The sequence below is a fragment of the Ranitomeya variabilis genome, chromosome 1 (genome assembly GCF_051348905.1).
Source record: "Ranitomeya variabilis isolate aRanVar5 chromosome 1, aRanVar5.hap1, whole genome shotgun sequence".
In the NCBI taxonomy this organism is placed as follows: Eukaryota; Metazoa; Chordata; class Amphibia; order Anura; family Dendrobatidae; genus Ranitomeya; species Ranitomeya variabilis.
In genome coordinates, this window is record NC_135232.1 from 1131262956 (window position 1) to 1131283425 (window position 20470).

The 20470-nt window shown below is 45.6% G+C and overlaps 1 protein-coding gene across 2 annotated transcripts in view; it reads left to right on the top strand.

Annotated features, from left to right (window-relative positions):
• The window catches only part of PTPRA (protein tyrosine phosphatase receptor type A), a 127275-nt gene that overhangs the window by 34553 nt on the left and 72252 nt on the right, over positions 1–20470 (top strand). Inside the window, exon 2 of one of the 2 annotated variants that reach the window (XM_077280291.1) lies at positions 14031–14106. The exons of the other annotated variant lie outside the window; for it this stretch is intronic. The gene's annotated coding sequence lies outside the window, so the exon portion shown is untranslated. The remainder of the gene's footprint in view (positions 1–14030; positions 14107–20470) is intronic. 2 annotated transcript variants of the gene reach the window in all.

Sequence of the window (20470 nt, forward strand, 5' to 3'; positions counted from 1 at the left end):
GACTAAGGCTACAATCACAAAAATGCAGATTTTATTCCTGCAAAAACGAGGCATCTTTGTGCTCTCTCTTGATTTAGTTAACGCCTACCGTTCTGTGTACGCAGCTTCTGTGCATAGCTATGTGTTTTCGTGGATATAGATTACAAGCAGGTTCTGCCATCTGTCCCTTTCTGGTTACCCTACTTGACATATTTTGGAAGGTCAGGGGTTAACAGTCTTGTTCGTTTTTTTTTTTTTAGGGGGTGTTCAGTGCAATAGAGTAATGTTGCTTCCTGCTCATTAACGGCCACCATCCAGCCCCATGCTTCCTGGCAGTTAGCGAGTGTATGGCACCTCTGGTTCTCATGTAGGGTCTACCCTTCCATCATATAGATTTAGCCCTTATCTCACTTCTCTTGGCACCAAGAGTTATCATGTATAATATCACAGTCCAAAGACGAGAGGATCAAGTCTCAGACAAATATTCCTAAAATACTTACTCCATTTTCACTTTCAACTTGACCCCGGGAGGAAGTTTTATCTGTTCTCATTGTCACTCCTCTCTGAGCACTCATGAGCTGCAGTAGAAGTGTGAGGGAAAGAGACCACTGCTAACAAAAGCCCCCTCTAGTCAGGAGCATAACTATTATAATACTGTCCCCTGTATGCAGATATTTAACAGTTATAATACTGCCCCCTATGTGCAAGAATATAACTACTATAATACTGCTCCTATGTACAAGAATATAACTACTATAATACTGCCCCCTATGTACAAGAATATAACTACTATAATACTGCCCCTATGTACAAGAATATAACTACTATAATACTGCCCCTATGTACAAGAATATAACTACTATAATACTGCCCCTATGTACAAGAATATAACTACTATAATACTGCTCCTATGTACAAGAATATAACTACTATAATACTGCTCATATATACAAGAATATAACTACTATAATACTGCTCCTATGTACAAGAATATAACTACTATAACACTGCTCCTATGTACAAGAATATAACTATTATAATACTGCCCCATGTATAAGAATATAACTACTATAATACTGCCCCTATGTACAAGAATATAACTACTATAATACTGCTCCTATGTACAAAAATATAACTACTATAATACTGCTCCTATGTACAAGAATATAACTACTATAATACTGCCCCTATGTACAAGAATATAACTACTATAATACTGCCCCTATGTACAAGAATATAACTACTATAATACTGCTCCTATGTACAAGAATATAACTACTATAATACTGCTCCTATGTACAAGAATATAACTACTATAATACTGCCCCATGTATAAGAATATAACTACTATAATACTGCCCCTGTGTACAAGAATATAACTACTATAATACTGCTCCTATGTACAAGAATATAACTACTATAATACTGCTCCTATGTACAAGAATATAACTATTATAATACTGCCCCATGTATAAGAATATAACTACTATAATACTGCCCCTATGTACAAGAATATAACTACTATAATACTGCCCCTATGTACAAAAATATAACTACTATAATACTGCTCCTATGTACAAGAATATAACTATTATAATACTGCCCCTATGTACAAGAATATAACTACTATAATACTGCCCCATGTATAAGAATATAACTACTATAATACTGCCCCTATGTACAAGAATATAACTACTATAATACTGCTCCTATGTACAAAAATATAACTACTATAATACTGCTCCTATGTACAAGAATATAACTACTATAATACTGCCCCTATGTACAAGAATATAACTACTATAATACTGCCCCTATGTACAAGAATATAACTACTATAATACTGCTCCTATGTACAAGAATATAACTACTATAATACTGCTCCTATGTACAAGAATATAACTACTATAATACTGCCCCATGTATAAGAATATAACTACTATAATACTGCCCCTGTGTACAAGAATATAACTACTATAATACTGCTCCTATGTACAAGAATATAACTACTATAATACTGCTCCTATGTACAAGAATATAACTATTATAATACTGCCCCATGTATAAGAATATAACTACTATAATACTGCCCCTATGTACAAGAATATAACTACTATAATACTGCCCCTATGTACAAAAATATAACTACTATAATACTGCTCCTATGTACAAGAATATAACTATTATAATACTGCCCCCATGTATAAGAATATAACTACTATAATACTGCCCCCTATGTACAAGAATATAACTACTATAATACTGCCCCCTATGTACAAGAATATAACTACTATAATACTGCTCCTATGTACAAGAATATAACTACTATAATACTGCTCCTATGTACAAGAATACAACTACTATAATACTGCTCCTATGTACAAGAATATAACTACTATAATACTGCTCCTATGTACAAGAATATAACTACTATAATACTGCCTCCTATGTACAAGAATATAACTACTATAATACTGCCCCCTATGTACAAGAATATAACTACTATAATACTGCCCCCTATGTACAAGAATATAACTACTATAATACTGCCCCTATGTACAAGAATATAACTACTATAATACTGCCCCTATGTACAAGAATATAACTACTATAATACTGCCCATATGTACAAGAATATACAGTGGATAAGGAAAGTATTCAGACCCCTTTACATTTTTCACTCTTTCATTGCAGCCATTTGGTAAATTGAAAAAAAGTTCATTTTTTCTCATTAATGTACACTCTGCACCCCATCTTGACTGAAAAAAAAAAACAAATGTAGAAATTTTCGCGAACTTATTAAAAAAGGAAAACTGAACTATCCCATGGTCATAAGTCTTCAGACCCTTTGCACCTTTTGAGCTAGTACAGCCATGAGTCTTCTTGGGAATGATGCAACAAGTTTTTCACACCTGGATTTGGGGATCCTCTGCCATTCTTCCTTGCAGATCCTCTCCAGTTCCATCAGGTTGGATGGTGAACGTTGGTGGACGCCATTTTCAGGTCTCTCCAGAGATGCTCCATTGGGTTTAGGTCAGGGCTCTGGCTGGGCCGGTCAGGAATGGTCACAGAGTTGTTCTGAAGCCACTCCTTTCTTATTTTAGCTGTGTGCTTACTGTCATTGTCTTGTTGGAAGGAGAACTTTTGGCCAACTCTGAGGTCCAGAGCACTCTGGAAGAGGTTTTCATCCAGGATATCTCTGTACTTGACCGCATTCATATTTCCCTCAATGACAACCAGTCGTCCTGTCCCTGCAGCTGAAAAACACCCCCATAGCATGATGCTGCCACCACCATGTTTCACTGTTGGGATTGTATTGGGCAGGTGATGAGCAGTGCCTGGTTTTCTCCACACATACCGCTTAGAAATATCACCAAAAAGGTCTATCTTCATCTCATCAGACCAGAGAATCTTATTTCTCATAGTCTGGGAGTCCTTCATGTGTTTTTTTAGCAATCTCTGTGCGGCTTTCATATGTCTTGCACTGAGGAGAGGCTTCCGTCGATCCTCTCTGCCATAAAGGCCTGATTGGTGGAGGGCTGCAGTGATAGTTGACTTTGTGGAACTTTCTCCCATCTCCCTACTGCATCTCTGGAGCTCAGCCACAGTGATCTTGGGGTTCTTCTTTACCTCTCTCACCAAGGCTCTTCTCCCACGATTGCTCAGTTTGGCTGGACGTCCAGGTCTAGGAAGACTTCTGGTGGTCCCAAACTTCGTCCATTTAAGGATTATGGAGGCCACTGTGCTCTTAGGAACCTTGAGTACGGCAGAAATTCCTTTGTAACCTTGGCCAGATCTGTGCCTTGCCACAATTCTGTCTCTGAGCTCCTTGGCCAGTTCCTTTGACCTCATGATTCTCCTTTGGTCTGACATGCACTGTGAGCTGTGAGGTCTTATATAGACAGGTGTGCGCCTTTCCAAATCAAGTCCTATCAGTTTAATTAAACACAGCTGGACTCTAATGAAGGAGTAGAACCATCTCAAGGAGGATCACAAGGAAATGGACAGCATGGGACTTATATATGAGTGTCTGAGCAAAGGGTCTGAATACTTATGACCATGTGATGTTTCAGCTTTTCCTTTTTTATTAAATTTGCAAAAATTTATACATTTTTGTTTTCTTTTTCAGTCAAGATGGGGCGCAGAGTGTACATTAATGAGAAAAAATGAACTTTTTTGAATTTACCAAATGGCTGCAATGAAACAGAGTGAAAAATTTAAAGGGGTCTGAACACTTTCTGTACCCACTGTAACTGCTATAATACAGTCTTGAGCACATGTGTGTGATTGTAGTTGCACTTATGATGGTTTCTGGTTATTTTCTCTTTCATGTGTCCGCGCCTTCTTGACGTTGCTGTGAACCTTCCGGCGTTCTTCTACCTTATTCCCCGGCGGTGCAGTCTTTGAAGTGAGCGGATTCGTGATGCTGCAGCAGCCGAGAGCTCGGGGGTCTCGCGGCTCTGTGACCTCTTTACATGAATTAGTAACACCCCACCAATGTGTCTAATTGATTTCTCGATCTGCTGACCCCGCTCATTTCTCCTCGCTTCGCTTCCATTACATCAATGACTGCTGCATAAAAAGGATATGAATATATGGAGCATATCGGATGCCTTTAGAGCTTGTTTAAATGGTGCTTTCTTTTTTTTTATAGCACTTTGTATGTTTTTTTTTTATTAGAGTATTTTATCCGCATATACACCAATTGGACCCCCATTAATCGGTGCGGTGGGCTTTCTCTCCCTCCCTTGCCGTATAATTGCGTTAGTACACAGATGCTCCGATGGCCGATGAGCGGTTTTATCTTTTATTATATCTTGCTCCCAGAATAGCAGCGGCCGGATGCGGAGCTCGTCCAGCTGTGGCCAGATCTAGGTTCACTTTTCAATGGCGACATTATTACATTATGAATCGCTGCTTCCTGCTGAGGACCTCATTGTGTTTGATGCTGTCCAGCTCTTGTGTCTCCTCCACCCCCCCCCCCCCCCCCCCCGAGAAGCTGCAGCCCACCCATGTGTCCTCTGCAGCGTATGCATGCCTATGGGTTCCACGGACACATTGCCAACTGGGCTGTCCGCAGATCGCGGGGTGGCACTTTTTAGGCTGGCGTAAATAAGTTGTGCGTAGATGCAGAGGGGTCTGGTCTTCTGACCTCAGCAGATGTAGGTCCTAAGAAGTGGATGGTGGGCGGAGGGGGCAACAATGACATCATCAACACTCTACAGCCAATTAATAAGCAGGCATCGCTGTGCACGACTCCACCTTCCATATATTACCAAGAAGTAGATGACGTCACAGGATATGATGACCTCACTAACCGTGCAACCTGCTCCTAGGAGCATGATGACCTCACTAACCGTGCAACCTGCTCCTAGGAGCATGATGACCTCACTAACCGTGCAACCTGCTCCTAGAGGCATGATGACCTCACTAACCGTGCAACCTGCTCCTAGAGGCATGATGACCTCACTAACCGTGCAACCTGCTCCTAGGAGCATGATGACCTCACTAACCGTGCAACCTGCTCCTAGAGGCATGATGACCTCACTAACCTTGCAACCTGCTCCTAGGAGCATGATGACCTCACTAACCGTGCAACCTGCTCCTAGGAGCATGATGACCTCACTAACCATGCAACCTGCTCCTAGGAGCATGGTGACCTCACTAACCGTGCAACCTGCTCCTAGGGGCATGATGACCTCACTAACCGTGCAACCTGCTCCTAGAGGCATGATGACCTCACTAACCATGCAACCTGCTTCTACGGGCATGATGACCTCACTAACTCTGCAACCTGCTCCTAGGGGCGTGATGACCTCACTAACCGTGCAACCTGCTCCTAGAGGCGTGATGACCTCACTAACCGTGCAACCTGCTCCTAGGAGCATGATGACCTCACTAACCGTGCAACCTGCTCCTAGAGGCATGATGACCTCACTAACCGTGCAACCTGCTCCTAGAGGCATGATGACATCACTAACCGTGCAACCTGCTCCTAGAGGCATGATGACCTCACTAACTCTGCAACCTGCTTCTAGGGGCATGATGACCTCACTAACCGTGCAACCTGCTCCTAGAGGCATGATGACATCACTTAAGGTACCGTCACATTAAGCGACGCTGCAGCCATAGCGACAGCGATGCCGATCGCTGCAGCGTCGCTGTTTGGTCGCTGGAGAGCTGTCACACAGACCGCTCTCCAGCGACCAACGATGCCGAGGTCCCCGGGTAACCAGGGTAAGCATCGGGTTGCTAAGCGCAGGGCCGCGCTTAGTAACCCGATGTTTACCCTGGTTACCAGCGTAAAAGTTAAAAAAACAAACAGTACATGCTCACCTGCGCGTCCCCCAGCCTCTGCTTCCTGACACTGACTGAGCTCCGGCCCTAACAACACAGCGGTGACGTCACCGCTGTGCTTTCACTTTCAGTTTAGGGCCGGCGCTCAGTCAGTGTCAGGAAGCAGAGGCTGGGGGACGCGCTGGTGAGTATGTGCGGTTTGTTTTTTTAACTTTTACGCTGGTAACCAGGGTAAACATCGGGTTACTAAGCGCGGCCCTGCGCTTAGTAACCCGATGTTTACCCTGGTTACCAGTGTAAAATATCGCTGGTATGGTTGCTTTTGCTGTCAAACACGGCGATACACGGCGACCTAGCGACCAAATAATGTGCAGACCTTCTAGCAGCGACCAGCAATTTCACAGCGGGATTCTGATCGCTGCTGCGTGTCAAATACAGCGATATCGCTCCCTAGGACGCTGCAACGTCACAGATCGCTGGCGATATCGCCTAGTGTGACGGTACCTTAACCGTGCAACCTGCTCCTAGGGGCATGATGACCTCACTAACTCTGCAACCTGCTTCTAGGGGCATGATGACATCACTAACCGTGCAACCTGCTCCTAGAGGCATGATGACCTCACTAACCGTGCAACCTGCTCCTAGGGGCATGATGACCTCACTAACTGCAACCTGCTTCTAGGGGCATGATGACATCACTAACCGTGCAATCTGCTCCTAGAGGCATGATGACCTCACTAACTGCAACCTGCTTCTACGGGCATGATGACATCACTAACCGTGCAACCTGCTTCTTGGGGCATGATGACATCACTAACCGTGCAACCTGCTTCTTGGGGCATGATGACATCACTTAGTGTTTCTTATGAGTTTACAATAGGTGATGACATCACTGTATGTTCAGAATATGAATTAACAATGGCAAATAAGTGGGCTTTTTAAATGACCAGGTCCATAATGACATCATTGACACATTATCTTATCAGTTAACAAAAGGAGGATGACATCACTGTTTGCGTACTACATATTAACAAGTCGCCTATGACATCACTAGCAATGCCAACCACCGAATCTACAATGGTAATACTGACATCATTAATGGTGGAGTTAGTATTCACAAGAGGTTAATGACATCTCGGACTTTGCGGCCTATCGGTGCAGAGGAGATGACGTCACTTGTCTTCCCTCCCCGCTGCACAGCCAACCCGAACTCCTATGGGTACAGTAATGGGGGCCGCACACGGTCACATTTTAGGGTAAAAGCTCTGTAGTTCTTCCAGTGATTGCCCTATCGGAGCGTTCCGCTGAAATCGTTAATTAAGTGATCTCTCTGGATCCTGAATGAGAAGAGATTTAAAAAAAAATAAAAAATTTCCAGCCTTTGTCTTAAATTGAATCGTACAAACGAGATGACTAATTAACGGGACGTAAAATCTATACCTCCCCTTGTCAGGCTGCGTGGACCAGTTCCAGCAGTGTTGTCCCTGCCAGGGATCTGGACCCGCTCTATACAAAAGGTGCTTTATTGGGAAATTAAGCAATAATGTGGATGCTAAAGCTGCGGTGGATAATCCTCTCATTAACTCATTCATTACCCAGGGTGCCAGCCAACACACTGGCATTGTACTTCGTGCTGGTCGGTGCTCCGATAAGGCGACTGGCACAGGAGAAGTCGTGAGCCGGAATGGCACCCGATAAATGTACAAGGCAGAGGCTCGGCAGCTTTGCGACTTTTATAGTGTTGTGAGATTTCTGCTTTCTGGCTGTAATGGAACATTTGTTCTTCAGACTGGAAAGCAAATATTTCTCACTTCTGAAGGATTGTCGCAGCGAAACGGGTGAGGTTGTGTATCAGGCTTTATATGAGGCGGTGTATATGAATATACATATATAATTTTCCTGAACAAATACATTATAACGAACTGTCGGCACAAGCTCTACTGTGGAGCCAGTATTATGGTCATGATGACATGTGGGCACTGGATCAGGATGGGGTTTGTATGAATGTGATCTAGCACACGGCTTTCATTTGCTGACAGCAAACAGATATTTTGAAAATGGTGAGTAATTGTAATTCAGTTCATTAAAAAGTTGCTTGTTTTTGTTGTGCAGTGATTGTGTGATTGCGGTGATTGTGTGCGGTGATTGTGTGTGACTGGTGATTGTGTGCCGTGGTTGTATATGACTGCAGTGATTGTGTGCGGTGATTGTGTGACTGCAGTGATTGTGTGCGGTAATTGTGTGTGACTGCGGTAATTGTGTGTGGTGATTGTGTGTGACTGCGGTGATTGTGTGTGACTGCGGTGATTGTGTGTGACTGCGGTGATTGTGTGTGACTGCGGTAATTGTGTGTGACTGCGGTAATTGTGTGACTGTGGTAATTGTGTGTGACTGCGGTGATTCTGTGACTGCGGTAATTGTGTGTGACTGGTGATTGTGTGTGACTGCGGTGATTGTGTCTGACTGCGGTGATTGTGTGACTGTGGTAATTGTGTGTGACTGCGGTGATTCTGTGACTGCGGTAATTGTGTGTGACTGGTGATTGTGTGTGACTGCGGTGATTGTGTGTGACTGCGGTGATTGTGTGCGGTGATTGTGTGTGACTGCGGTGATTGTGTGTGACTGCGGTAATTGTGTGTGACTGCGGTAATTGTGTGCCGTGATTGTGTCTGACTGCGGTGATTGTGTGACTGTGGTAATTGTGTGTGACTGTGGTAATTGTGTGTGACTGTGGTAATTGTGTGTGACTGCGGTAATTGTGTGTGACTGCGGTAATTGTGTGTGACTGCGGTAATTGTGTGTGACTGGTGATTGTGTGTGACTGCGGTGATTGTGTGTGACTGCGGTAATTGTGTGCCGTGATTGTGTGTGACTGCGGTGATTGTGTGTGACTGCGGTAATTGTGTGTGACTGTGGTGATTGTGTGTGACTGTGGTGATTGTGTGTGACTGCGGTAATTGTGTGCCGTGATTGTGTGTGACTGCGGTGATTGTGTGTGACTGCGGTGATTGTGTGCCGTGATTGTGTATGACTGCGGTGATTGTGTGTGACTGTGGTAATTGTGTGTGACTGTGGTAATTGTGTGTGACTGCGGTGATTGTGTGTGACTGCGGTGATTGTGTGTGACTGCGGTGATTGTGTGTGACTGCGGTGATTGTGTGTGACTGCGGTGATTGTGTGTGACTGCGGTGATTGTGTGTGACTGCGGTGATTGTGTGTGACTGCGGTGATTGTGTGTGACTGCGGTGATTGTGTGCCGTGATTGTGTGTGACTGCGGTGATTGTGTGTGACTGCGGTGATTGTGTGTGACTGCGGTGATTGTGTGTGACTGCGGTAATTGTGTGCCGTGATTGTGTCTGACTGCGGTGATTGTGTGACTGGTAATTGTGTGTGACTGCGGTGTTTGTGTGTGACTGCAGTGATTGTGTGGTGTGATTGTGTGTGACTGCGGTGATTGTGTGCGGTGGTTCTGTGTGGTGTTTCTGTGATTGTGCAGTGATTCTGTGATAATTCTGTTTGTGCTGTGATTCTGTAATTGTGCATTGATTGTGTGCCGTGATTGTGCGGCATTTCTCGATGATTGTGTGCTGTGCTTCTGTAATTGTGATTAAGCTAATAGTACAGTGATTGTGTTCTGGGTTTGTGTGTGATGTTTCTGTGATTGTGCTTTGTTTCTTTGATTATACAGTGATTTTCTACAGTGTTTTTGTGATTGTGTGAGTTGATTGTGTGTGTGGTGTTTGTGATTGTCCGATGATTCTTTGATTCTGTGATTGTGCGGTGATTGTGTGATTGTGCGACACGGCGGGGTGCAGGGGTGACACGGCAGGATGACACAACGGGGCGACACGGCGGTGTGCAGGGCGACACGGCGGTGTGCAGGGCGACACGGCGGGGTGCAGGGGTGACACGGCAGGACGACTCGACACGACGGGGCGGCACGGCGGTGTGCAGGGCGGCACGGCAGGGTACAGGGCAGCACAGCAGGGTAGGCCTGACATACCCGTTTTCCAGGGATGACTGGAGCGCAGACAGACTGGCCAGGATGTGAGAGAGCGGGTTATATATAGAGCGCAGTGGAATTCCTGTTCGGAAATCCCGGATTTACCTCTGACACGGCACATACCCCCGGCTCTGTCAGTTCTTCTATTGGGTTATGACCCCCCGCTCATGGACTCTGACTTCACTACATGCACTGAGCGCTCACAGTGTGTTCTGTTCCTCCATCTGATGATGTCATGGCTGCCTTCACAGACATTTATCAGCTTATAATGGTCCTGCAGTGTTATATGGGGTGCGGCTGACAGAACACACACAGGAAAAGAAATGTTCCATAAAGTGATAGTGGCGGGGAGTTATATACTTCTGACTGTCCTGTATAGACGGCCTCTCCACATCCAGAAACAGCTGATGAATGACCCGACGGGCGTCCCTTTAAGTTCATGAGATACTGTAAGATTTACGGTGTTATTTGCCTTTAAATTAACAATGCACAGTGACATCACTGCCAGTGATGTCATCATCCGTTTGTTAATTCATTGGCTGCACTGTCTGTGAGGTCATCTTCCTGTTGATTGCAAGGACAGTGATGTGATAAACCCGTGTTTGTTTTTTTTAATTGGGGTCGATGTCAGTGACAGTAACCGGGGGTAGATAACGTCAGTGACGGTAACCGGGGGTAGATGTGGTCAGCGATGGTAACCAGGGGTAGATGACGTCAGTGACGGTAATCGGGGGTAGATGTGGTCAGCGATGGTAACCAGGGGTAGATGACGTCAGTGACGGTAACCCGGGGTAGATGACGTCAGTGACGGTAACCGGGGGTAGGTGTGGTCAGCGATGGTAACCGGAGGTCGATGTCGTCAGTGACGGTAACCGGGGGTAGATGACGTCAGTGACAGTAACCGGGGGTAGATGTCGTCAGTGATGGTAACCGCGGATAGATGTCGTCAGTGATGGTAACCGCGGATAGATGACGTCAGTGACGGTAACCGGGGGTAGATGACTTCAGTGACGGTAACCGGGGGTAGATGACGTCAGTGACGGTAACCGGGGGTAGATGACGTCAGTGACGGTAACCGGGGGTAGATGTGGTCAGCGATGGTAACCGGGGGTAGATGTCGTCAGTGATGGTAACCGCGGATAGATGACGTCAGTGACGGTAACCGGGGGTAGATGTCTTCAGTGATGGTAACCGCGGATAGATGTCGTCCGTGATGGTAACCGTGGGTAGATGTCGTCAGTGATGGTAACCGGGGGTAGATGTCGTCAGTGATGGTAACCGCGGATAGATGACGTCAGTGATGGTAACCGCGGATAGATGACGTCAGTGACGGTAACCGGGGGTAGATGACGTCAGTGACGGTAACCGGGGGTAGATGTCTTCAGTGATGGTAACCGCGGATAGATGTCGTCAGTGATGGTAACCGTGGGTAGATGTCGTCAGTGATGGTAACCGGGGGTAGATGTCGTCAGTGATGGTAACCGCGGCTAGATGACGTCAGTGATGGTAACCGCGGATAGATGACGTCAGTGACGGTAACCGGGGGTAGATGACGTCAGTGACGGTAACCGGGGGTAGATGTCTTCAGTGATGGTAACCGCGGATAGATGTCGTCAGTGATGGTAACCGGGGGTAGATGTCTTCAGTGATGGTAACCGCGGATAGATGTCGTCAGTGATGGTAACCGTGGGTAGATGTCGTCAGTGATGGTAACCGGGGGTAGATGTCGTCAGTGATGGTAACCGGGGGTAGATGTCGTCAGTGATGGTAACCGCGGATAGATGTCGTCAGTGATGGTAACCGTGGGTAGATGTCGTCAGTGATGGTAACCGTGGGTAGATGTCGTCAGTGATGGTAACCGGGGGTAGATGTCGTCAGTGATGGTAACCGGGGGTAGATGTCGTCAGTGATGGTAACCGCGGCTAGATGACGTCAGTGATGGTAACCGCGGATAGATGACGTCAGTGATAGTAACCGCGGATAGATGTCGTCAGTGATGGTAACCGCGGATAGATGACGTTAGTGACGGTAACCGGGGGTAGATGTCGTCAGTGATGGTAACCGGGGATAGATGACGTCAGTGACGGTAACCGGGGGTAGGTGTCATCAGTGACGGTAACTGGGGGTAGATGTCGTCAGTGATGGTAACCGCGGATAGATGACGTCAGTGACGGTAACCGTGGGTAGATGTTGTCAGTGACGGTAACCGTGGGTAGATGTTGTCAGTGACGGTAACCGGGGGTAGATGTCGTCAGTGATGGTAACCGGGGGTAGTTGACTTCAGTGATGGTAACCGGGGGTAGATGACGTCAGTGAGGGTAACCGGGGGTAGATGTCGTCAGTGATGGTAACCGGGGATAGATGACGTCAGTGACGGTAACCGGGGGTAGGTGTCGTCAGTGACGGTAACTGGGGGTAGATGTCGTCAGTGATGGTAACCGCGGATAGATGACGTCAGTGACGGTAACCGTGGGTAGATGTTGTCAGTGACGGTAACCGGGGGTAGATGTCGTCAGTGACGGTAACCGGGGGTAGTTGACTTCAGTGATGGTAACCGGGGGTAGATGTCGTCAGTGATGGTAACCGGGGGTAGATGTCGTCAGTGATGGTAACCGGGGGTAGATGTCGTCAGTGATGGTAACCGGGGGTAGATGACGTCAGTGAGGGTAACCGGGGGTAGATGACGTTAGTGACGGTAACCGGGGGTAGATGTCGTCAGTGATGGTAACCGCGGATAGATGACGTTAGTGACGGTAACCGTGGGTAGATGTCAGTGACGGTAACCGCGGATAGATGTCGTCAGTGATGGTAACCGCGGATAGATGTCGTCAGTGATGGTAACCGCGGATAGATGACGTTAGTGACGGTAACCGGGGGTAGATGTCGTCAGTGATGGTAACCGGGGGTAGATGACTTCAGTGATGGTAACCGGGGGTAGATGTCATCACTTACCGCACAGCCTCTAACATGGAGCGGATGACATCACTAGAGTTAATCTGTGATCATTAGGGAGGATAAGGAATGTTGTATAAATTAAAGAGCACAGACTGTGCACAGGGGGCATAAATGGCAAAAACTCTTGAAGGTTTCCTCATGTGACTGAAGTGGTGGTGAAGTCTCCATCTAGCCCTCATTCTTGGGAAGTTTCCCTGGAAGCCGGGATTCCAAGATGAGTCATGTGACCTTTGTCTTCTCTTTCAGCCGGAGACAATGAGTGAGCTTTTGATTTCTACTTTAAAGAATGTGGACCTGTCCCAAAAGCCCACGCATTGTACCCCCCAATGTAAGGCACGGCTGCAAATCGGTAGTTAACCCTTGATTTTCTAATTGTTGTTAAAGTGAATAATTTCCCATTATATGCAACAATTGTGGGGTCACATTGAGTTCCAAAAAACGTGTGTTCTCCGACTCTGGCTCCATTACACAATGTCCTACAGGTACATAAGGAATATTTACCATGGGGGTCTTCAAATTAGGAGGGATGGCTTCCTACACCCAACGGAGTGGGCAATCGGACCTGCACAGTATCTAACCCCCAAAAAAGAGGTGTAAATGGAGCCAGTAGCCCACCTGGTTGTCTCAAGTACAGAGGAAGAGGGTACTGGAAGTAGAAGCTCACATTTTCTAGATTTAGATAGTTTGCGTGAATGGAGGATCCTTATTTTATTTTTTTTTCTCTTTGGCTCTTTTTGATGTTTAGATAGGAGGCTAGGGTGGGACACTCAGGACTCAACCTCTTAATCATTCCAGGTGAGAAGAACGTGGTTCCTACAGATGGTTCTTTATGGAAGTCTGGACTGACGGCTGACCCTATTCTTCCCATAAGGTAAGGCCATGGTTACATTGCTCCTCCGACTATTGTATGATTTTTATCTACTGTTGTGTTTCTGAACGTTTTTGAAAATTTTTGTTACGATGCTTGGAGAGGAGGAGGATAGGTTTTTGGATGAGCTAATATTTTTAGGATCTGAAGGTCACCACTAACAGGATCTGGCTGCCCGCTTGGGCCATTATGCCTCTCTATTAAGTCTCCATGGCAGCGAGGAAGAGCTGGGACTCGTAAACCGCTGTGATCAAACATTTATCACCCATGTTGTGATCGATGTAACAAGAATGTGTCGCAAGCCTTTATATACTTTGTAGGTCTTTATAACGGCCTTATCACATTTTCATAATGCATAAATGGTAGGGTTAAAGAAAAGGATTTGCAGGATCCCTGGTCTATTGACTACCCCAGTAACCCATGGCCACTGGACCAAAATCCTGTGATTGCCTTGCCTGCCAGGATCCCCGGTATTCCTTGGCAGGATCCTGGTCTGGTGCTCCCCCTCTAACCACAGCCTGGTAAACCTTGTCCTGCCTACCAGGACCCCGGGTGTTAAATCACCGAATCCTGGTCTGATGGCCACAGACTACCAGCAAAGCTTCTGAAGCCGTTGTCTAAATCCCTTTTCTCAACTTTTAACGGATATTGGAGACTACTGAGAAGGTTCATTTTTGGCATTCTGTTGGGGTCTATTAAGATGGGGTGGGGTGATTTGTGGAATTGTCTATTAAGAATAGTAATTGCTGATGTCATGGGTTAAGTCAGTTTGTATTGCACCATTCTATGATTTTCCATTTTGCTAATTATTGTTCTGCACCCATATTTTTCTGACATGTAAGATTATATAAGGAGACTGTTCTGTTAGCACTACTGTACATATCGTGCATGTAATGTTAACCCCAGTTTGCTATAATGGCCAGTGTAAAGGCTATATATAAGGTGTGTGGATTATTGTGTAATGTGTGTTCAGCTTTCACATACATCACTTGATAGGAATGTGTGTTCTTGGGTGTATGTTGACCCCATGGCGGTTCCCTCAGAGACTCTAAAATAAATCATAAAACGTATTGACAATCTTAGTAGATTTAAAGTTCCCTATCTATATGTACTTTAACAATTTTCCAGGATTAGAAAAACATGGCAGCTTTCTTTACAGGAGAAAAGGAGGCCATCAATGTCAAAGACAGCAACACAACTGTTACTGGGTTGTGTCTCTTGCAGGGTGACTGGATTGAAGTGACTAGATTTGAGCTCCACTCTGAACCTTTGCACAGCTGTGGTGCTGTGAAGAAGAAAGCTGCCATGACTTTCTAATTCTGTTCAACCCCTTTAAGGCCTCATTTAGGATTTAACACTGCAGATGCCAGACCTACAGTGGTGGGCCACTTCTTTTTTTCCAAAATCTTTGCGTTATGTTTTTTTTAGGTTCATGTCGTTGTTGTTTTATACTCTGTGGCATTTTATGTTTTCTGTAAGCGTTTCTGTAAGATGTTTTTCTTATGATGTTCAAGCAGTTTATAGGTCTGTTGATTTATGTGCCTTATTCACTATGCCCTGTAGTTCTGTTCTTGTAGTTTTTGTTTTCCTTTTTCCACATATAACATTAGTTGTTTTTTTTTTTTGCGTCCAATACTATGATGTGGTTTTTCGTGAAAGCATGTTTCATAGAATTGCTTTTTATATACACGCGAAAAAAAATCTTAATAAAATCTATATTAAGTTCATAAAGCCTCCGCTGAGCCATAACTGCTCCTTTGGGACTGAAAGAAGGTTTTATTGTGCCATTCAGGTCATGCAAACAAATTGTGCCATGCATGTTGCCCTCTTGTGGCGAGGCCCTGAGCAGCGTACAATAAGAAGAGATGCTTTCCTCTCGCTTTTTCTTGCTGTAGTGTCAGTCTTCACTGCATTCTTGCATTCCGGTCATGAAGCAGGTGGCTCAGGATGATCAGGGATTTATGTCCTGCATCCAATACATGTATGTGACATGTGTGCACGCGCTGTACTCACCCTGTGGATGGCTAAATGCCCTTCAGCTGTGTTATTTTCCTGCCTCGCCTTTGTTCTGCCCCCTCATTGATATTCCTGTCGCGCCTCGTCCTCTGCTGCGCTCTCTGGAGTGTGTCGGAGCTGTGTTAGCGCTCCTCATCTCTACCCCTCGGACGCGCCCTTGCTCATTCTGAGGATGTTTCCAGAATTTTTTTTCCCTTCTCCTTAGTGATTTTGATCTTTTGTTTGGAAATTTTTGTATGAGAAGAATTTAGAGGTGATTTTAGCAGGTTTTAGGGGGCAGTGGGTGGATACATTTTTATTTTTATTTTCCGTATTTTCAATCTGAATTTTTTTTTACAAATTTTTCACACTTAACAAAATATTATCAAAGGGGTTCTCCACTTAATTTTAACATGTGGGAATGCGTGTGTGACAGCAGGAGACTAGTGACAGGAGGAGCAGTAGAAGGAGGTGTGTGACAGCAGGAGGCTAGTGACAAAAGGAGCAGTATAAGGAGGTGTGACTGCTGGAGATTAGTGACAGGAGGAGCAGTATAAGGAGGTGTGTGACTGCTGGAGACTAGTGAGAGGAGGAGCAGTATAAGGAGGTGTGTGACTGCTGGAGACTAGTGACAGGAGGAGCAGTAGAAGGAGGTGTGTGACAGCAGGAGACTAGTGACAGGAGGAGCAGTAGAAGGAGGTGTGTGACAGCAGGAGGCTAGTGACAAAAGGAGCAGTATAAGGAGGTGTGACTGCTGGAGATTAGTGACAGGAGGAGCAGTATAAGGAGGTGTGTGACAGCAGGAGACTAGTGAGAGGAGGAGCAGTATAAGGAGGTGTGTGACTGCTGGAGATTAGTGACAGGAGGAGCAGTATAAGGAGGTGTGTGACTGCTGGAGACTAGTGACAGGAGGAGCAGTATAAGGAGGTGTGTGACTGCTGGAGACTAGTGACAGGAGGAGCAGTTATAGGAGCTGGTCACCTTTCTTGGCTTCTATTTAACATTTACTGCCCCTCCCCTGAAATCAGCGCTGCAGACGATCGCAGCAGTGTTTCCCGTCAGGATCTTTGCTTGTTGGTGGTTACATACTGCCACATCCCATACATTTTCCACAACTTGAGCCGTTTACGTGATGATGTTTGCTTGGATCCTTTCTGTGACCGTTCAGTTTAGTCCCAACTTCTTTTCTCCTCTGGTGTCTGTTTTGTTTTTGTTTTGTTTTTTAATTCCAGTTTGATAACCGTAAGTCTGAGTGGGTGAGGGTATAGAATAGATCAGAAGGAGCTGTTTTCTATCTGGAAAGAATCTGTTTTGGGTCACATTATCACTCGCCGCTGTCTTGGGGGTGCTATATTAGTCCGAAGTCAGAAAAGCCTTTAGGTGGAGAATCCATGTTCCTCTTGGCTCCTCGTCCGCCTCAACCGTGCGAACCTCCTGCTACTCCTCATGTGATTTGTGCGCTGACGACACACATTTATAGTTTAATCACTTCCATCTATTCTCGGTTTTCCCAGTCACCCTGTGCTCGTTTCAGCCTGTAATTTGTAGAATTGGCCTACTTTTTTTTTCCTTTTTCTGTATATGTCCTGCTCCTAGAGCATCCTGCAGTCTTATTCCAGGGTCAGTGGGTGATTAGCAACTGGCACAAGAGAACGAAGCCTCTGCATTTTATTTATTTTCATTAAAATACAAAATCCAAATCCACTTTTTTTTAAATTGGAATAAGGTGTCATTTTATTTCCGCTGTTCCCCTGAGTTTGCTGTTTTTTGTTTTTTTTAAAATCCGCCATACGGTTCCAGAGATATTGGCTTTTTTGTGTTTAGTGCTAATTTTTGCCAAGAGAGAAGAGCAGAGTTAGAACACGCCCCCCAGGGAACCCGTTAAGTCACTCCCTGTTGGCAAAGATCATAAAAACTGGCACTAAATAAAAAGGCACATATCGCTAGAACCGTATGTCGGATTTAAAAATAACAAAAAGCGTTATACTCAGGGGAACATCAAGTATAAAAGTGGACAGTTTTAACCTGGTGACGGTTCCCCCTTTAAGGGGGTAAATTTTTGTAAATCTGGATTTTATATGTCGGGTCTTGCAGGTCATGACGGGAAAGGTGAATAAATGTGGACTGGCACTCTGTTTATTAGATTTTTCGGCCTCCAGAGTTTTCTCCATTGTGTCGCGTCTCCTCTTGATCTCTCCCTAATGTGATCCCCTTAGATGATGGGATTTGAGCGTTTGATCCGTCTGACCCTCCAGCCGCAGCTTCTTATTTTCTGCTTATCCTTTCGCCTTTTCTCTCACACTTGGAAGATTAGGTTTACGCTTTGGGGGAATTTTCGTCTTAAGCCGTATTCTTGGTGACATCTGAAGGAACAACAACGTCTGCCATGATTGCTTCTAGCGGCCATATGGAGGGAGGACGACGCAGCGGATCGTCACCCTATAAACTGCGCGGATGGAGGATTTTTAGACTCCTTGTGGCGGACGTAATCCATGATTGCTCTACTTTCTTGTTTGCTCTTATTTGGAGGCCTGACGAATGGGGGCAGAGAAGGGCGAACTCCAAACTGTTCCCACAAATCTGAAGCTACAATTGTTCACAATGTCTTTAAGATTTCCCATTACTGGAGCTGAGGGTCCGAGGCAGCCCCCTGATAGCGGTCCATAGCATGATCCTCCTCCACCACCTGTACAGGGGGCACAATGCAGTCAGGGGGTAACGTCCTCCCGGAGTCACCAAACCCAGACTCCTCCATCAGACACAGATAGAGACGTGCGATCTATCACTGCACAGAACACGTCTCCTCCAGAGTCCAGTGGTGGCGGCTTTACACTACTCTATCCGACGCTCGGCATTGTGCTTGGTGATGTACGGCTGCATGCAGCTACTCCCAGCGGGGGGCGCAGTGTTTGTGCTGATGTTATATCAGAGGAGGTCAGGAGTCTGCAGTTGGTGACTTTTCTGCCTCCCGTTCCCCAGCGCTTGGCCCCCCGCTCTGTAACATTAGAAGGTCTCCACTTTGTGGCTGAGTTGCTTCCGTTCCTTCCACTTCTCCATAATGTCACTCACAGGTGATGGCGGAAGATTCAGGAGGAATAAATGTCATGAACGGACTTGTTAAATCACTTGTTCTGTCACACATTAGTAAGGGCAGACTGCATGGCATGGTGTCGGATGTTATACACCCGGGGGCTTGAGGCTGGATGCCGTGGTGTTTGTGTGGGGGGTTTAGTGGATGTTTTACACTTGGGGGGGGGTCTAGGGTTGCAGGGTATCACTCATATCCTGAACACTTTTATTGACTATAGAAGCCGGGCGTATAGTATGTATCATCATACCACCAAGCACAACCCATCTAATCGCACAGTAAATGTCCCAGTGTCTCTCTGGTGTCAGTCCCACATTAGATCCTGTACTGTAAGGATTTTTTCCCTGATGGCTCCTGCTATATAGTGTGTATACAGTGGCTTCTGACAAAACTAGAATATCATCAAAAAGTTAATTTATTTCAGTTCTTCAATACAAACAGTGAAACTCCTATATTATATAGTCATTACACACAGAATGATCTATTTCACGTGTTTATTATGTTTAATGTTGATGATTATGGCTTACAGCCAATGAAAACCCAAAAGTCATTACCTCAGTAAATTAGAATAATTAACAAAAAAACACCCGCAAAGGCTTCCTAAGCGTTTACAAAGGTCCCTTAGTCTGTTTCAGTAGCTCCACAATCATGGGGAAGACTGCTGACCTGACAGATGTCCAGAAGGCGTCACTGACACACTCCACAAGGAGGGGAAGCCACAAAAGGTCATTGCTAAAGAAGCCGGCTGTTCACAGAGTGCTGTATCCAAGTATATTAATGGAAAGTGGAGTGGAGGGAAAAAGTGTGGTAGGGAAAGGTGCACAAGGAACCGGGATAACCGCAGCCTGGATATATTAAGAAAAGGCCATTTAAAAATGTGGGGAGATTCACAAGGAGCGGACTGCTGCTGGAGTCATTGCTTCATCACACACAGACGTGTCCAGGACGTGGGCTACAAGTGTCACATTCCTTGTGTCAGCCACTCATGACCAATAGACAACGCCAGAAGCATCTTACCTGGGCCAAGGAGAACAAGAACCGGACTGTTGTCAGTGGTCCAAGGTGTTTTTTTCAGATGAAAGTAAATTTTGCATTTCATTTGGAAATTAAGGTCCCGGAGTCTGGAGGAAGAGTGGAGGCCACAATCCCAGCTGCTGGAGGTCTGGTGTGAAGTCTCCACAATCAGTGATGGTTTGGGGAGCCATGTCATCTGCTGGTGTAGGTCCACTGTGTTTTATCAACACCAAAGTCAGTGCAGTCATCTACCAGGACATTCTAGAGCAC